Raw genomic sequence first — 15,554 nt, 5'->3', positions numbered from 1 at the left:
CACAGGTTTAAATGTCAACCAGCATTCTGCAAAACAAAATTCTCAGAATATCATGACATGTGCTACACAACAAGAATAAATCCCCTAGCAGACACTATTGTGCATGTATTCACACACTTCATCTTACTGGTTAGCTTGTTACTCACAGTTCTTTAACTGTTACTCTGGACATCTGAGACTTTGACTTTACGTTTTAATTCATCTGTGCCTCACATCCCATCATTTTAAATATGTTTTATTATAAGCCCAAATGTCAAAAAACGTTTTTTCTTACTTTTCTGTATTTGTTTAAAGCACTGTTTGTGGCCACAGTTACAGTCATGTCCTTTAGCACCAACGGTGCTGCCCCACATGTGACGCTGTGCCCTCTGATGGGAGACCTAGTTACAGCACCTTGGGGCCATGTGTGTGTTGGAGAAATATTGCAGTGGTTAAATTGGTCAGTTATGTAATTTCTTGGTTCTCATTCTTTTACCTTCCCTCTCTCTCTTTTTTTATTTATATTTGAGAAACAGACAATAACCAGCATTATTGAGTGTGATTGACAGTTGAGTCATCCAACAGAGGCCAGGCATTTGATTCAATTAGACAATTTAGCTATCGATCTTGTGCATTCTCTGTTTATTTTTGCGTCTCATTCGGTCTAAATGGTTTTGTCATTACTTATACCCAAGACAGAGTACTGTACAGTAGAACTCACCACTGAGCCCTTGGATCCTCCGTAAATTAATGACTGTAAAAAAAAAGTACAACTGCGTCACTTTGGCAACATTGCCTTACCTCATCATAGGGATTCCATATCCTTCGCAAATTAATATTTGTAATATTAATAAAATATATAATTTTATGTGTTTTCAATGGCTCTTCCCCTAATGTTTTGTAGTACCATGTACTCTAAAAGGGCTAGCTACAAAACGTCTTTCTTAGAGGCGTCCATCTTGTTTTTTCAAACTTATACCACTAAAACTCACCAAACTTGCTCCTTTTAACGGATATGACGTCACTTCTATAACCATTGGCGAACTAAGGAAGCAAATGTAACGCGGTGCAATAACCACAGTAACTCGATCCGTCTGTCTTTATTTCTATCTGCAGTATATCAACGTGAGATAGGAAAACGAAAACCGCCCTAAACACGTCCTTTTCTTCCTTCCTTCTTTCCTATCTTCCTTTATTTCTTCCTTCCTCCTCTTCCATCCTTTCCTCCTGTAAAAGCTCACGCCGTTGACGGTAGTAAACACGGAACGAGTCGTTTCTGACAGCATTTTTGTGTACAACCCCGAGCCGAGGACGCGTCGATTGTCCACCCAGCGTGTACACCGAGATATGCGCCAGCGCTAGTGCAGAAACAAACATCGTGCACAAAGGAAGACAAAACAAAACAGCGACATGATAAGAGGAGTTATCCAGGACAGAGGAGAGGGTGAAGGATAATGTGGATGGAGGATGAAAGAGCAGAAAGTGATGGAAAATAATACTCACTGTGTCATGGGCGGATTAAAGGATGCCCATGTCGGATACTGCAGTCGGTGGCCAGCATCAGCAGCATCTCTGTGCAGCGCGGTGCATCAGCATCAGCAGGAGGGAGGGGAAGAGAGAAGGTGGAGGGATAGAGAGGGAGGGAGTGAGGATGATGATGATGATGTAAAAGCGCTTTAAATCATTCAGAAGTCCGCTGTATTACGTGTGACCGCTGCTGAAAAATGTGCTTAGATTGTTCCCGCAACGGACTTACTGTGTTCTTGACTGAACCCAGCCACTATCTTAACCTTATTTCATCTTTGTTTTATACAGTTGGGGCAAATTCATTAAAAATTATTTTAATGTTGATACAGAGATTATTATCAAAACCTGCAAAAAAAGGCCAATAAGAATTGACTGACTTGACCCCAAACCCTAGGCCTCAGACTGGCACCAATAAAGTGGGTCAATTGAAAGAATGCATAACTTACATTATTATTTTATTTATTGTCTGATTCTGAACGATGATTTATTTTGAAGAATTACTGGATTCTCGCCGGCGTATCTGTCTGTGACTCACACTGTCTGTGATGCATGTCAAGGTGCTTGCCTCGGTCACGTCTTACTTACGTCCGCTACCTTTTTAAAGGGTCTACTCCGGCCGGTCACATATAATACATTACTGCTAAATTGAAACCCCCGAGCTAGCAAAAAGAAGGAAAAAAAAAAGAAATATTGAAATATGGATTTATTGTTACAGGTTGTTCCCACGCACCAAGCCCGTGCTGCATAATACGTGGCTCTGTAATGAGGCAATAAAGCCTTCAAAACTGCTTTCCCACTTGTAAACCAAGTGTTCTTCATTAAAAGACAAGCACGATGTTACGAGGACGCTGCTAATAAAGCTGCATACACAGTGGCTAACGTTTATTATTAGATTTAGAAACTACCAGTTTTTATGCCGGTTAAGGCATTTAAGTTTTTTCAGTAAATTTAAACGTTTCTGACAGATCAGGGCCTTTGCTCAAACCTTTCAGTAAAGTAAATGTGAGGTTTCCTATTGATATACGAAATGAATATACAGCAAAATCGTTTTAAAATTGGTGAAAAAGAATATCATTAAATATCCTTAAATATCAGTAGGATCTGTATAGTTCTCAAAATGGTTCCAATTTAACAAGAACAAAAAAAAATGGAGAAAGATTAAACAAATTAAATAAAAAAAATCAATTGGTCAGGTGAGAAAAGCAGTGTTTTTCAGCCATAGATGTTTCCTAGCAATTATCTTTGAACAGATGTTACAGATTACTCTGTCAGCGTTGCATTTGTGGTGCTATTCTCTCACTCAGTCTGATTATTGCTTTACAGATTAAATTAAATCAAATCAATGGTGCAACTGCAGTGACAAATCACTCTCACTGGTTCAAAGTGGGCAGTAAAGGTCATGTCACACCTAGCTATATCCGATTTAACCACCCAGAGGACACGGTGAAGGCCTGTGACAATTTCCACAAATGCAAAAGAATTCAAGGAAGTGTGGGATCAATTGGTTGGCGGTGTAATGACATGAGGGAAAACACACATGTAGTATAGGAAAAGGCTACGCATTAGTGCAATATTCAGACACTATATATATACTTATATGTCTGTAGGAAAGATGTGGGAGTGGCACAAGAGTACATGATGCTGGTGCCAGTACTTTGAGACAGTGGTAAGGTGTATACTTTCATAATAAGAAATAAGAGTCGGAGATTCTGGTTAGTTGATATAAATAACATGATAAACAATTGTTCATACATTTTAAAAATTACCCAGAAAGAAGGGCAGTACAATCATGTACCACTATGTGGTGTATGTTTGGGTTTGCTACGATCAAGGCCAGACTTCTTTTGTTCCTAGCTCAAAGTCGTCTCCTGTTTAATGTCAGCTGCCCTGCAGTCTAACACTGTTGTGTGACTGTGGGGGTACAAGATGACTCACTATCACTGTGCCCTAAGCAGAGTGACAGCTGTAAGACCTTTCTGCACCTACCCATAATTCATTGTGGTTGAGGTCACTCAGCTAAAGGGCAGAAGTGACCCTTTAAATCTGTCAGCACTCAACCTGCTTTAATGGTGACACGCACATCAAGAACAGTTCACTACTTTAAGAAGATTCTGTCACCATAAGTGTTTTACTCACAGATTGTAAAAAACAAGACGAACATGATCAGACACATATATTTTAGGTGTAACAAGTGACCTTAAGAAATTATGTTAGCCAGGCCATGATACGTTTAAAATAGAATAATTATTTATTATTCAGTGTTCATGAAGAAATACACTGCAATGCTACATATAATACAACAGATATTTTTAATATGTGTGTAATACAAAACAATACAAAACATTCAAATCATGAATGGGACTTTTCTTTTGACATTTTGCGTGAAATCTAAATAAAATTATAAAAAGGTCTTCACCTGAAGTTATCTGCCAAGGAACAGGGACAATGATTAAGCAGTGCCTTCCAAAGTCAGCCTCCAGTCGTGTTCATTTTAAACAAACTACCTTTGACTGGCACACCACAATGACTACTTGTAAAACAAGTACAACTAAAGTATGTATTTGGGGGGGAAAATGCTTTTTTTGGAGCTGTACATGTATGTCATCAGCGTAACATCGAAGTGGAACTCATTAAGCATACTGTACACTCACCAGGACTGTATTGTGATTAGTGGTTTATTTCTGTCATTGGTCCTATAGAATATCACCAGCTGTTTTAGTCAATTTCTTTTAGATACAGTGATAATGTTTGCTGGTAAAATGTGTTCATACTAAAATAATGTGAGACACTTCATATTTTTTCCTTTTCCACATTAGATTTATTACAACTCATATTTCCACACTGCCTCTAATTTCCCCGGCCGTTACTCATCGTGATAAATGCTCTGAATTCTACACTATCAAAACTCTATATCGAGCTCAATAGACTCTCCTCCATCCATGTCAACCTCTTCCACTTGGGCGGATGTGTATGTATTATTCAGCATAGACACCACACGTAGTCTTTGTCTTCCTTTTGACTCATTGAAGTTTAGAAGAAAGATAAACGCGTGTAAGAGGACGGCTTTTGAAGATCAGAAATCGACAGAGATCAGAGGGTTTTTATCCTTTTATCATTAACCTCGTGTAAACAGCAGTTAGAAATACAAATGATTTGAAGAGAGTCCTCAAGAGAATAGGGATCAGGAGAATAGGGCCTAGGCGGAATCAAACCTAATATATATATATATATATATATATACTTATGTAGTATACTGTATATACTGTAAATTTTATAAATTGTCTATCTAAACTAACTAACTAACTTACTTATTAACTAACCAATGTGGTACCCATGACTGCATGCAAGGCAGATGTGCTAACTGTTACACTATGGAACCACTACAAACACTATAGAAAAGAATAGAATAGAATAGTCTTTATTTTTTTAGTCATATATACTTTCAAAACCATAAAAAAGTGGACACTCCTATTGTAAAGGTATCTCTTACCTCAGTTTTTATTTTTTAATATTTTAATTTAACTTCAATTAAATAGCATCAACGTGACTTTAATAGGCTCTGCCCAGAAACAAACTCATAACCTGTCTCAGTTATTATTATTATAAATACAATTTCTGTAGGAACAGTGTTGTTGTTTTTTGTTTTTTGTTTTTTTGTTGTTGTTTTTTTCTAGTTTACAGACAATGGCTGACATCTTCCTACTTTAAAGCTAAAAAACAAGTCTGCCTTGCATTATACTATATTGACACTGCCTGTGTGCTGAAGCCAAAACTCAGAGACAGACAGGATCTCACTGCTAATTGGTGCTGCTCTGGGAAGATGTCAGGGTTTCTGGAGTCTCTTTGAGGCAAGGCTGGGTCCCGTCCTTTCATCTTCTGCAGCTTTTATTGCAGCGGTCTTTTCCCACAGGTGTTCCAACCATGGATGGAGTCATTAGTGATCGCCTCCACCACACACACACACACACACACACACCAATAAATGGCAGGCTCCATAAATGGCTTCTGTGGCGCAGCAGGATCAGAGAAAACAGCTCCATGCAGTGTGTGTGTGTATCTTTCAAATTTATAACCCTGTATCGATTGCTGTGACTGCGTGTGTGTGTGCCTGTGTAAAATTCTGTGTATGAAGTGTTTGTGTGGGACTTATTTGTGCCAGAAGTGATTAACATCCTGCTGTTTTTTGTTCCTAACTAAGGCACACGAAATAGATCTGGCCTCACCAGTATGTAGCACATGGTCTCCCAACATGGCTAATCATTTACTAAAGAGGAAGCAACACAGTCTGTTTACTCCTTATGATGTTGCAATGTCAAAAAAGGACACAAAATGGGGAGATTTGAGAGAATTAAAACTGCAAAAAAAATTGCAAATCAATGTAGATTTGTTGTTGATTTATTTCTCCCTCACGATGGCGGCCATGTGTTTGCTGTTAGGTCTTATTGTTTAATTTAAAACTCATTTCCATTACAGCCATATTAGTCAGACATAAATGGAAAATCAATGCCAGTAAAATCTGCCACCAGTCTCTACTGAAAGGATCCTGAAGTTGAAACTCTATCCCAGTACACTGTTAATATCAAAGTATCTCACTGGACATAGTTCCATTCATTGAACTTTACATTCAGACACTAGTGAAGAGAAAGTGAAGCTGTAATACATCTGGCAAACACAGTCAATCACATCAGATCAGGTTAGGTCTGACTCCATCGATTCCACTCCAGGAAATCACATATAACAGAAACAATACATGAAAATAAAAGAGCAACATTGGATAGAATCAAGCTTGTCAATGTCACCCGAGATTATTAATAGAATTGACTGCCAAATTAGGAAAAAAACTTACTTGAATGAGCACTGATGGAATTGATCTTCTGAACAGAAATTGTTTTGTAATTTATATTTTTTATTGTTATTGTTTGTGCCTTTTACTTTACTACATTTATGCTTTTTTCATTATCATGGATGGTCTGTGTGGATTAGGTCTGATATATACGTATATATATGTATATATATGTATATATATATGTGTATATATATATATATGTATATATATGTGTATATATATATATATATATGTGTATATATGTATGAATATATATATATATATGTATACACACATGCTGTTGTTTTCACTAGCTTCTATTATCTCCACATCTACATTCAAACACTGGGTTTTAGCTTCAGGTCCACCTTAAACAGAGCAGGTGTGTTCGGGTCAAAAGGTGACAGAAGGGGGCGTTGGGGCGGGAGTGGTTGGAGGGGTTCAATGGAAGAAAAATAAAGCTTCCTGCTAATTTTATAGATCCGAAATGAGCTGATCTGTGATACCGTAGAGGACACACATGGTAACCGTGGCAACAGTGGATGTACATGTAGGTGTGTGTGTGTGGTCTACTGTAGGTAAAGATATACTTGTGGGGATTTAGTTTTTTGGAAACTGCTTTGTAGAGTGGACATATTGTACTTTTTCTTCAGGTCCCCACTAAGAACAAGCATACTTTAAGATTTTAGACTAGTTTGGAGTCAGGATTAGAATTTAGGCCAGGTTAGAGTTAGAGTAAAGATTAGGCAATTTGTGATTGTTCAGAATGGGGTAAGAGGGAAGGCAATGCACTATGTCAACGTGAAATCCCCACAACTGTTGTGTGTGTGTGTGTGTGTGGGGTGTGACTGCTAGCAAAGAAACTACTACATAACAATTTAAAATCATCCGTATGTCCACTAAGCATTTCAACACAACCTAATCAATTTCATATAAAGACATAAAAATGTATTTTATTAACCTAAAGTCAACACAGAAACGGTGTTGTTTAAAGACAGATTCAAGAAACCAGAAATTAGCAAAGAAAAATTACACCGACCTAGAGTGATGCTAGATACGCAGCATACACAACAAATGTAAAGAATGTAGAGTGACGCAGCATACACAACAAATGTAAAGAAATGGAAGAGCTCTAAATGGTTCTTTGTAGGAGTTTGATGGAGCTGGACTTTAACAAAGTCGGATGTGTTTTTTATGAATTTGTAAACAGAAGATGTGACAGATGTAAAGCAGGTTAGGTTGATAAAGGATAGACACATATATAGGTGACATAAATGTACTATTAGGAAACTAGACATGGTTTCTGTACATTTGACACTGACGGTCGTCCATCTCTATGTCCTACTTGCTTGGACTGGCATTAGACACTACTCAAGCCATACTGTCAGAAAAAAGTCTAAAAGGTGTTTTATTTTTAAATGTGCCTGATCCTACTAGCCGACTGGTCCTTGGTACAGAAAAGGTTAGGGGCGGCTGATTTATACAATTGTCCCTTAACGTGAATGGAAATGATCTGTAATGCTTTAATGCCCTGTTTACTTCAGACCCCTCCCCCGTCTACTCTAGCCTCCACCCATCTGTTTCCCATCACACACACACACAGATCACCATGGAGATGGCTGTAGGAGAAGCAGCTTTATGAGACTTTATGAAAATGCAGCTTCCTCTTCTTTCTATCATCTCTGCTACTCCGCTGTCACTCGCTGTTTCTGATATTTCCTTTACCCTCACGGTCTCTACCTGTACTCCTCTGCTTCACACGTCACCACATTATCGTCATCAGTCTCTGCTGCATCTTCTAACATCATTACCTTCTCACGTGGTCGGGGGAAAAAAAGGTTTTGCCCAACGTTTGCCCATTAATGAAATTCAATCAAGGTCAGGCCATGACTCACTCCCTGTTTGCTCAGGGTGATGACACAACATCCATTCATTGTACATCCATTGTGTTTGTGTAGACACACAGACTGAGCCATCTTTCTGCAGTAATTGGCGCTGGATGACGACAGGAATTTATAAGGTTATTTCTGCTTTACTTAGTTCTATTTTGGGGTAAATCATGAATGGTTACACCTTTTTGTATGTGGGATAGCACAGTGGACTAGTGGTTACTGTGACTTTACCACAATAATAATAATAATAATAATAATACTTGTTGTTGTTGTTGTTGTTGTTGTTGATGATAATAATAATAATATTTTTAAATAATTATTGCTAGTTGTGTGTTCACTTTGTTATTTAAAGGGGTGTTATTTTGTAAATAATTATTGCTAGTTGTGTTTTCACTTTGTTATTTAAAGGGGTGTTATCATTGCGTTGTCATGTAGCACATTATCATCATGGGGCAAACAGCACATCTGTATGGAGTGTTTTATTTGAGTCTATATTGTTCATAATTCAGCCTTCATCTAGACTAGGTCAAGTTAACTATGTTGCCACATATTGGGCCCTGATCACTGGTGAATATATTTTATGTTGTAGGTGCCAATATAACCCACAACAAAAGAGAAAAACAAGAAAATCTACACAGATTGTAAATATGTTGCTTATATTCACAGCACCAAATACTTTCTGGGCTCTTTAAAAATTCAAAAGAAAATACTGCAAATATAGTCTGAATATAGTCTAAATATATTTATATATAAATATTTCTAGAGAGAGATAGGTGATATTCATATACATCCTGTATATATATGCCTACATTATATATGTGTGTATATGTACATATTGGGGTTTTTTTTCATTCAAGTTTTAATAACATTTTTATACCCACACACACATGCACAAACACACCACGCACACATTTATTTATAGTCAAACACACACACACAAAGAATGAAGGGTTTGTCCACTGACTCCCTCTGAGGACCACCTCCACCCCCCAGCCAGGTGCAGAAGGATAAACAAAGAGTTCAATACAAAGAACACTTTTTTTTTCAATATTTGTTACTGTTTAACCCACTCTTTTCACTGTTCACTGTCTCTGATATTTTATATTTTATTTTCTGTCCTCTCACATGTAGCAAAACACAACAATGTCTATGTACAGTTAATGAATAAAATGAGAAATCCAAATACTTTCCCCCCATTCTTGCGTTCCTTTTCTTTTCTTTAGTATTATGTTATTACTCCACATTTCCTACAATTGTTATTTGCCAAGTTTAACTAAGCAATATTGTTAACGCTCGTTTAGATCCCTGGGGCTTTAGAGATTGGAATTGTTTGGAATTTGTTAGGCATTTATCTCCAACCTTTTTGAAACTGAGAGCTACTTCAAGGACACTTAGTAATACAGAGAGCTACTTGTTTGATGCTTCCCCAACAATGTAATAATTTTTAGTTCTGGGACATACAATAGTAGACACTCTTCTTACCATCGTCATTCCACCCATTTGAATATCATTGCAGGTTGAACTGATTCAAAAAGCACAGTAACAGTTCATTTTCTGACACTCTTGTTGAATGGTTTGATTTTTAGAACACACCTTAGGTAGTCCACGGTGACCGAGGTGACCCCGGCTCTAAATCAACCACAGGTATAAATGTGAGTGTGAATTGTTGTCTGTCTCTGTACGTAGCCCTGTGACGAACTGGTTAGCTGCCCAGGGTGAACCCCGTCCTCGATTGGTCAGTACTAGGATTAGCCACTGCTCCCCCACGATCCTGAACAGTCTTAGGCTTGATAATGGATGGAAACGCTCTAACATTAGCTTCGCTGTACAACCAGTAAATATTTGGTACAGGTATACTACTCCGGTACACAAGTTTACTGATATTGGTATCAATACATATTTGTATTGCAAAATATTTTAAACATTTTGACAAACAATGATGATATGACAAAATGTTTTTCTTTTCTCTGAAAAAACATTTCTACATTTTGACACCACACTGCATTTATTGTAATTCAGTTACATTGCTAAAAGTGACTTTAATTTACTCAGATTAATAAACAAAGGGCCCTTCACGTACTATACAAACAATCGAAGATGTCCCAATGCTGTGGTAATGTAGTTTTATTGGACAAGTAAATGCAGCGTTTACTGCTAACTCCATCCCTCTGCCGTTATCCTCCTCCATGTTTTTGGTTTTTCTGCTGTGTTACACAGCAGATTCTTTTTGTCTCCTTTCCCCTTGGGGGAAACATCATAACAGGAATCTAAATAAGTGTTCAGTCAACACAGACAGGAAGAGAACATTTCCTGGGCTGCCCTAGAGGTGGAGGGAATGAACTGTGGGGGTCAAAGTTCAAATGTGAACAAGTGAATCAGGGGATCGGTTTCAACATTGAGGTAAAGTGAAGTTTACTTTAAATGTTCAAGGCAAAAAGCGCAAGTTGTATATATTTATATATAAATATGTTTTATATATGTGTATATATGTATATGTTTGTATATATTTATACAGATGTATATTTACATATATTAATGTGTAAGAGAAAGCAAAGATATGTCCCTGCATTAGGTGTTAAAACAATAAGCTTTGTTTTTATCCACAAAATAATCAACGTTCTTTCAGCTGAAAAAAAGTCAGACATTTTCATAGGTATTAAAGACTAAACCCCTTTAGAGGGTCCGAATGTTCCTTCGACTAGGATAAAGACCCGACTCAACAGTACCGTATTGAAGCATATATATTGCATACTAAGCCAGTAATTTACACTCCAGAGTTTAAATGATCAATGTTTTGAAAATGCAAAAAATCTGACAAATGTGTGTCAAAAGCAGCTAAAGGGTTTCAAAAGACACAACCAACATCTAGACCAGAACTAGCTTAGGGTTGTCCATAAAACAGCAACAACAGCTGGAAATAAATTCAATCTATTCATAGGAAATCCAAGAATTTCATAATGTTTGGCTCTGATCTTGGGAGTAGACCTGGTTGTGTTTGTTCACTCGTATGTATTGTAGTGTGCTGTAGCAGTAATCCCAGATTTGTCTATGCTGTGTTTTTTTATTTTTTTCAAGTCTACTCGTTTGGCTGATACACTATACATCATGATACATGATATGTTTTGGGCACTGTATTATTATTATTATTTTCAAAAAGATTTGCTTTGTGTACTTCTGGATAATATTTATGGCTTTCATTTTAACTGCGCTGCACTATAAAAGCAGAATGTCATGTGGTTGTGTCACATCTCCTAGAGATTTGGAGATAAAGGTTTTAAAATGTTTGTTTTGAGTCCAACAAAATATTAGAATTGAACTCAAATTAGGCCTTTGGCTTTGTGTTGAAAGTCCTGTCCTACTGAAACCAGTCCAGATCTCATCCTGCTGTTGGCTCCCCAACGTGAACACCAGCCCAGCAAATCTAATAATCAGAGAATTCAACCATTTCATTGGATTATGCAGCAGGAAATGATTAACATATTGGGACACGTGGGGTCGAGCCACTCGAGTGCAGGAAGTATGTGCTATGCTTTCACTGCTTGTACAAACATTTCTGTGTGTATGTGTGTGTGTGTGTGTGTGTTATAAAAAGCCTTGGAAGAACAGCAACACCAAAGGCTGAACTGAGATCAAATCAACTGTCAAAACAGACTTCACCTAAACCAAAGCCAGATGACAGGGATCAGCTTACACTGAATGAGACCTGACTTGCAGCTCAGTGTGCTGTACGAGTGTGTCTTTTTCATTTTCATCTTCTCTGTGCACACAAATATTGCTCTTTTTAGATTAAAATCGGCCACTCAGTCTTTATTTTGAATAACAGAAGAAAAAAAGAAACGATACCTCAGACATACACTGTACAGAGGGAAGGCAATGTCCTGACACAAACGATCGTATTGAATTTATTCTTTTTTAATGCAATTCTCTGTTTCACACGGCTCAGGTAATGATATATGATTTATCTTTGATATAAAGATAATTACTTGGTTGTGGGAGTAAAGCAGCGCAGGCGAAAAATTATCCAGGCCGCCATGCATGCGGATAACCCGCTTGGAGAAGCGCACGACTCAGGAGAAGGAGAGCAGAGCACACAGAAATCACGACCTACATCAATCTTTGTTTTGAGACACCATGTTGTAGGCCTACAGATATCTCTCAGCAGGCCCGTAGGCCAGCACATGAATTTATTCATGTGCACATGAGTGGGGTCATGGTAAACATTTCATTTTTTTATTTTACCTTATTTTATATTGTGCATCTTTGGAATGTGCTAAATAAATATTTTCCTAATATTGAAATTAATTTTATTCTTTGAAACATCAATATGAATTAATTAATTATGCAATAGCAATGCCTTGATTTTAGTGGCATTAGTATTGGTTTCATCCAAGAATTTTCATTTAATTCTTATCACATAGCTGTGATCAACAACCACGCTGTACTTGATGATGCGGTTGTTTTTTGCCCACTCCTTCCACTTCCTCTCGTACATACACAGGTACAACACTCTTCAAAAAGGCCCTGGCAAATTGAATCAAAATAGTGTTAAAAAAAAAAGAAACTCTAACTATGTACAATTGGAATTGCAAAGTCAACAATTCTTGGAAAACTCAGGTCATAGAGTTCATCTGCAGCGACTGGACCTGACCTGTCGGTGCAGTAGGAAGGTCTGTGGAGACCGAAGAATGCACCGAGAGAAAAAGAGAACTGAGCTGGCCTCCAGTGCTGTGTGAATGTGCACGGTTGTTTTGTGTATGTGCAGTGCGCCGCGGCCAGGACGATGTGTGTGAAATTGCGTCTGACTTACCAGTTTGCCTGAAAAACAGCTCTATTTCTGTTCTTCTCTGAGCTGGACGGAGCAGCGTGATGCTCGATATAATCATAAAACCTGCCATGGCCCAGACGTAGCATAACACGCTAGCTGCCAACATAATCACAAACACTCCTCTCAAGTCCACACAAGTCAGCGCCGCATATGTTGGATCTCACACACACATGCACTCTGTATAAAATGTACTCTAGCCAGCCTCTTAACTTATATGCTATGCATTTGTTTTGATAAACACATCCAAACTACATGATAGAAACCCTGAATTATCAACACGATGACTCTTCATGTATGCTCGCAAGAAAAAACATTGACTAATATGTTGAGATAATATCGCAACTGTAGCTTAGGGGCTGGACTCTCCTCAAACAAAGTGTCTTTCTTAAACTAATATGAAGGCACTAGTCCTTTAATTTTCTATCAGGATCGTAGTATAATATACTGCATAAAGATTTGTACCATTTATAGTTTAGTCTCAGTTCATCTGCTTCAACGTCGAGCAGAAATGCCCAGAGGAAGAGAAGCTGAGTGTGGAAAGTAGAACATTATAGGTGAAGGTCAAAAAATACATAATTGTATGTAAGTTCCAAATTACAGCAGAAATTCAAGTTATGTCACCGTTGGGAACTAAATCCTGACAAAAGTCTAGGAACTCTTGTATTTACTTTTGGTTTAGAATCACTCAATGCAGCTGTCAAATGTAGTTTTGAATCTTACTGTCATCTCCCAGGGCTACGTATCATACGTTTCTCTAGCTACATGACTTGCAAACACTAGTTTTTGGGGGGGTTTGTAAATAATGCTGTGATTCTAAGCATGGGGTTTTTTGTAAATAATGCTGTGATTCTAAGCAGGGATTATTCCCATCCAATAATAACACAGAGTTAGGCTTTGGTTAGGTGAGTGAAAACTTTCTCTGTCTTTCCTCAGATGCTGACTGTGCACATGGCTGCCACTCAGATTGCTCTGTCTGATTAGAAAATGTCCAGTTTACTTAAACTGTAAAAGGAAATAGACTGTTCCGCTCAGAACAAAGCAAATAGAACACCACAACCACCCCCCACCCCCCCGAAGAGACAGAGAGGTTCTGGGTTTACAAAAACTTTAAGTGAACTCCCAACCTGCACAGACCGGGACTTCTTTAGTGGAGAACACTAATGTATGACTTTAGAGCCTGGAGGCCAGTCTTACTGCAGCACCTGGACAGGTGTCTGTGACTCTCAATGTAGCCAACACTACGACTACTACTCATTTGCATTTGCCCATGTGACCGTGTGTTTAAAAAACTACCTTGATGTTGTATGACCACAGCAAATATATCAAATATTGTGAGCATATATTGGACGATAACTTTAGCTATTCTTTTGGCTTACTTACATTTGAAACTATTTTAGGTTCATCTCAGTTATTTCTGGATTTTTTTTTCTGTCTATTTTTAGTCTTTTGGCTAATCTTTTATCTCTTGTAAACATATAGCTATTTCTTGATTTTTTTCGTTACTTATATCTATTTCTTAGCATAGCATGCTAGCAAGCTTGGCATTTAGACATTATTTGCTATTATTATTATGATTATTTATTATTGGATTTGTGTTCTTGTGTTGTATTTTGTCTGATGCTATTTATTTTGATAAGACCAAGCGTTGATTAGTTCTGGAATTATTTTACCTATTCTTTTGTTTGTTATTGTTTGTTGTTTTTGCGACTTGAAAATCTTTTTTTTAAATAACCAACCTAAAAATGAAAATGCATAAAATGTAGTTGAAAATTATTTCAAAATATGTTCTGAATTTGTTTTTGAACAAAGTCAATATTCGTCCAAAGTTTTAAAAATGTTTTACCCTCATGGTTTGACGCAGGTTTGATTTTAAAAAAACGAGACTGCTGTTACGATACAACTGACTGACTCAGAGCAGAGGGGATTAGACGAGACTCAGGTTTGTAAAGTTTGAAGAGATTGTGTAACAGATGGTGAGGATTTGATTGGTCCAAAGCCTTTTGCTTTCATGGAGCGAGCCACAAGTTGGTTTAAGTGCAGAACTAAGTAGTGAGAAGAGAAAAAAGGGGGGAAATGAAAAGAAAGAATTCAAAGAGGATGACGGCGATCGGGGGGTCTGTGGGGAGTCGTCACACTGTGAGCTGATGAAAACAAGACATAGATCTGGAGTCAAACCAACCGCCACGCCCACAAGTGTTCACTGTGATTTACTGCTAATGTCTCTCTGTGTTTGAATGTATGGATGAAGCTGGTAATCAGTCCAAAGAGGTTCAGGCTTCCAGAGAAGTTTTTTTCCTTTCCTTTGTGCGTTTGTGTTATGCAGGCAAGATGGAGAGGGAGTGTCAGAAGAGTTTCAACAACTTTTGCTGTGTGGTAGGATCGAGACGGGAGGGGCTAGTGCCTTTGATCAAGTGGGGAAGGCGGCCAGACGTTGGGAAAGTAAAGACGACGATGGAGCAAAAAGAACGGGTTGAAAAACAGAGAGCGAAAGTCAGAGAGAGAAGCC

Source organism: Cynoglossus semilaevis, chromosome 1 (assembly GCF_000523025.1).
Source record: "Cynoglossus semilaevis isolate Cse_v1.0 chromosome 1, Cse_v1.0, whole genome shotgun sequence".
Classification (NCBI taxonomy): Eukaryota; Metazoa; Chordata; class Actinopteri; order Pleuronectiformes; family Cynoglossidae; genus Cynoglossus; species Cynoglossus semilaevis.
This window is presented reverse-complemented; position numbering follows the sequence as displayed.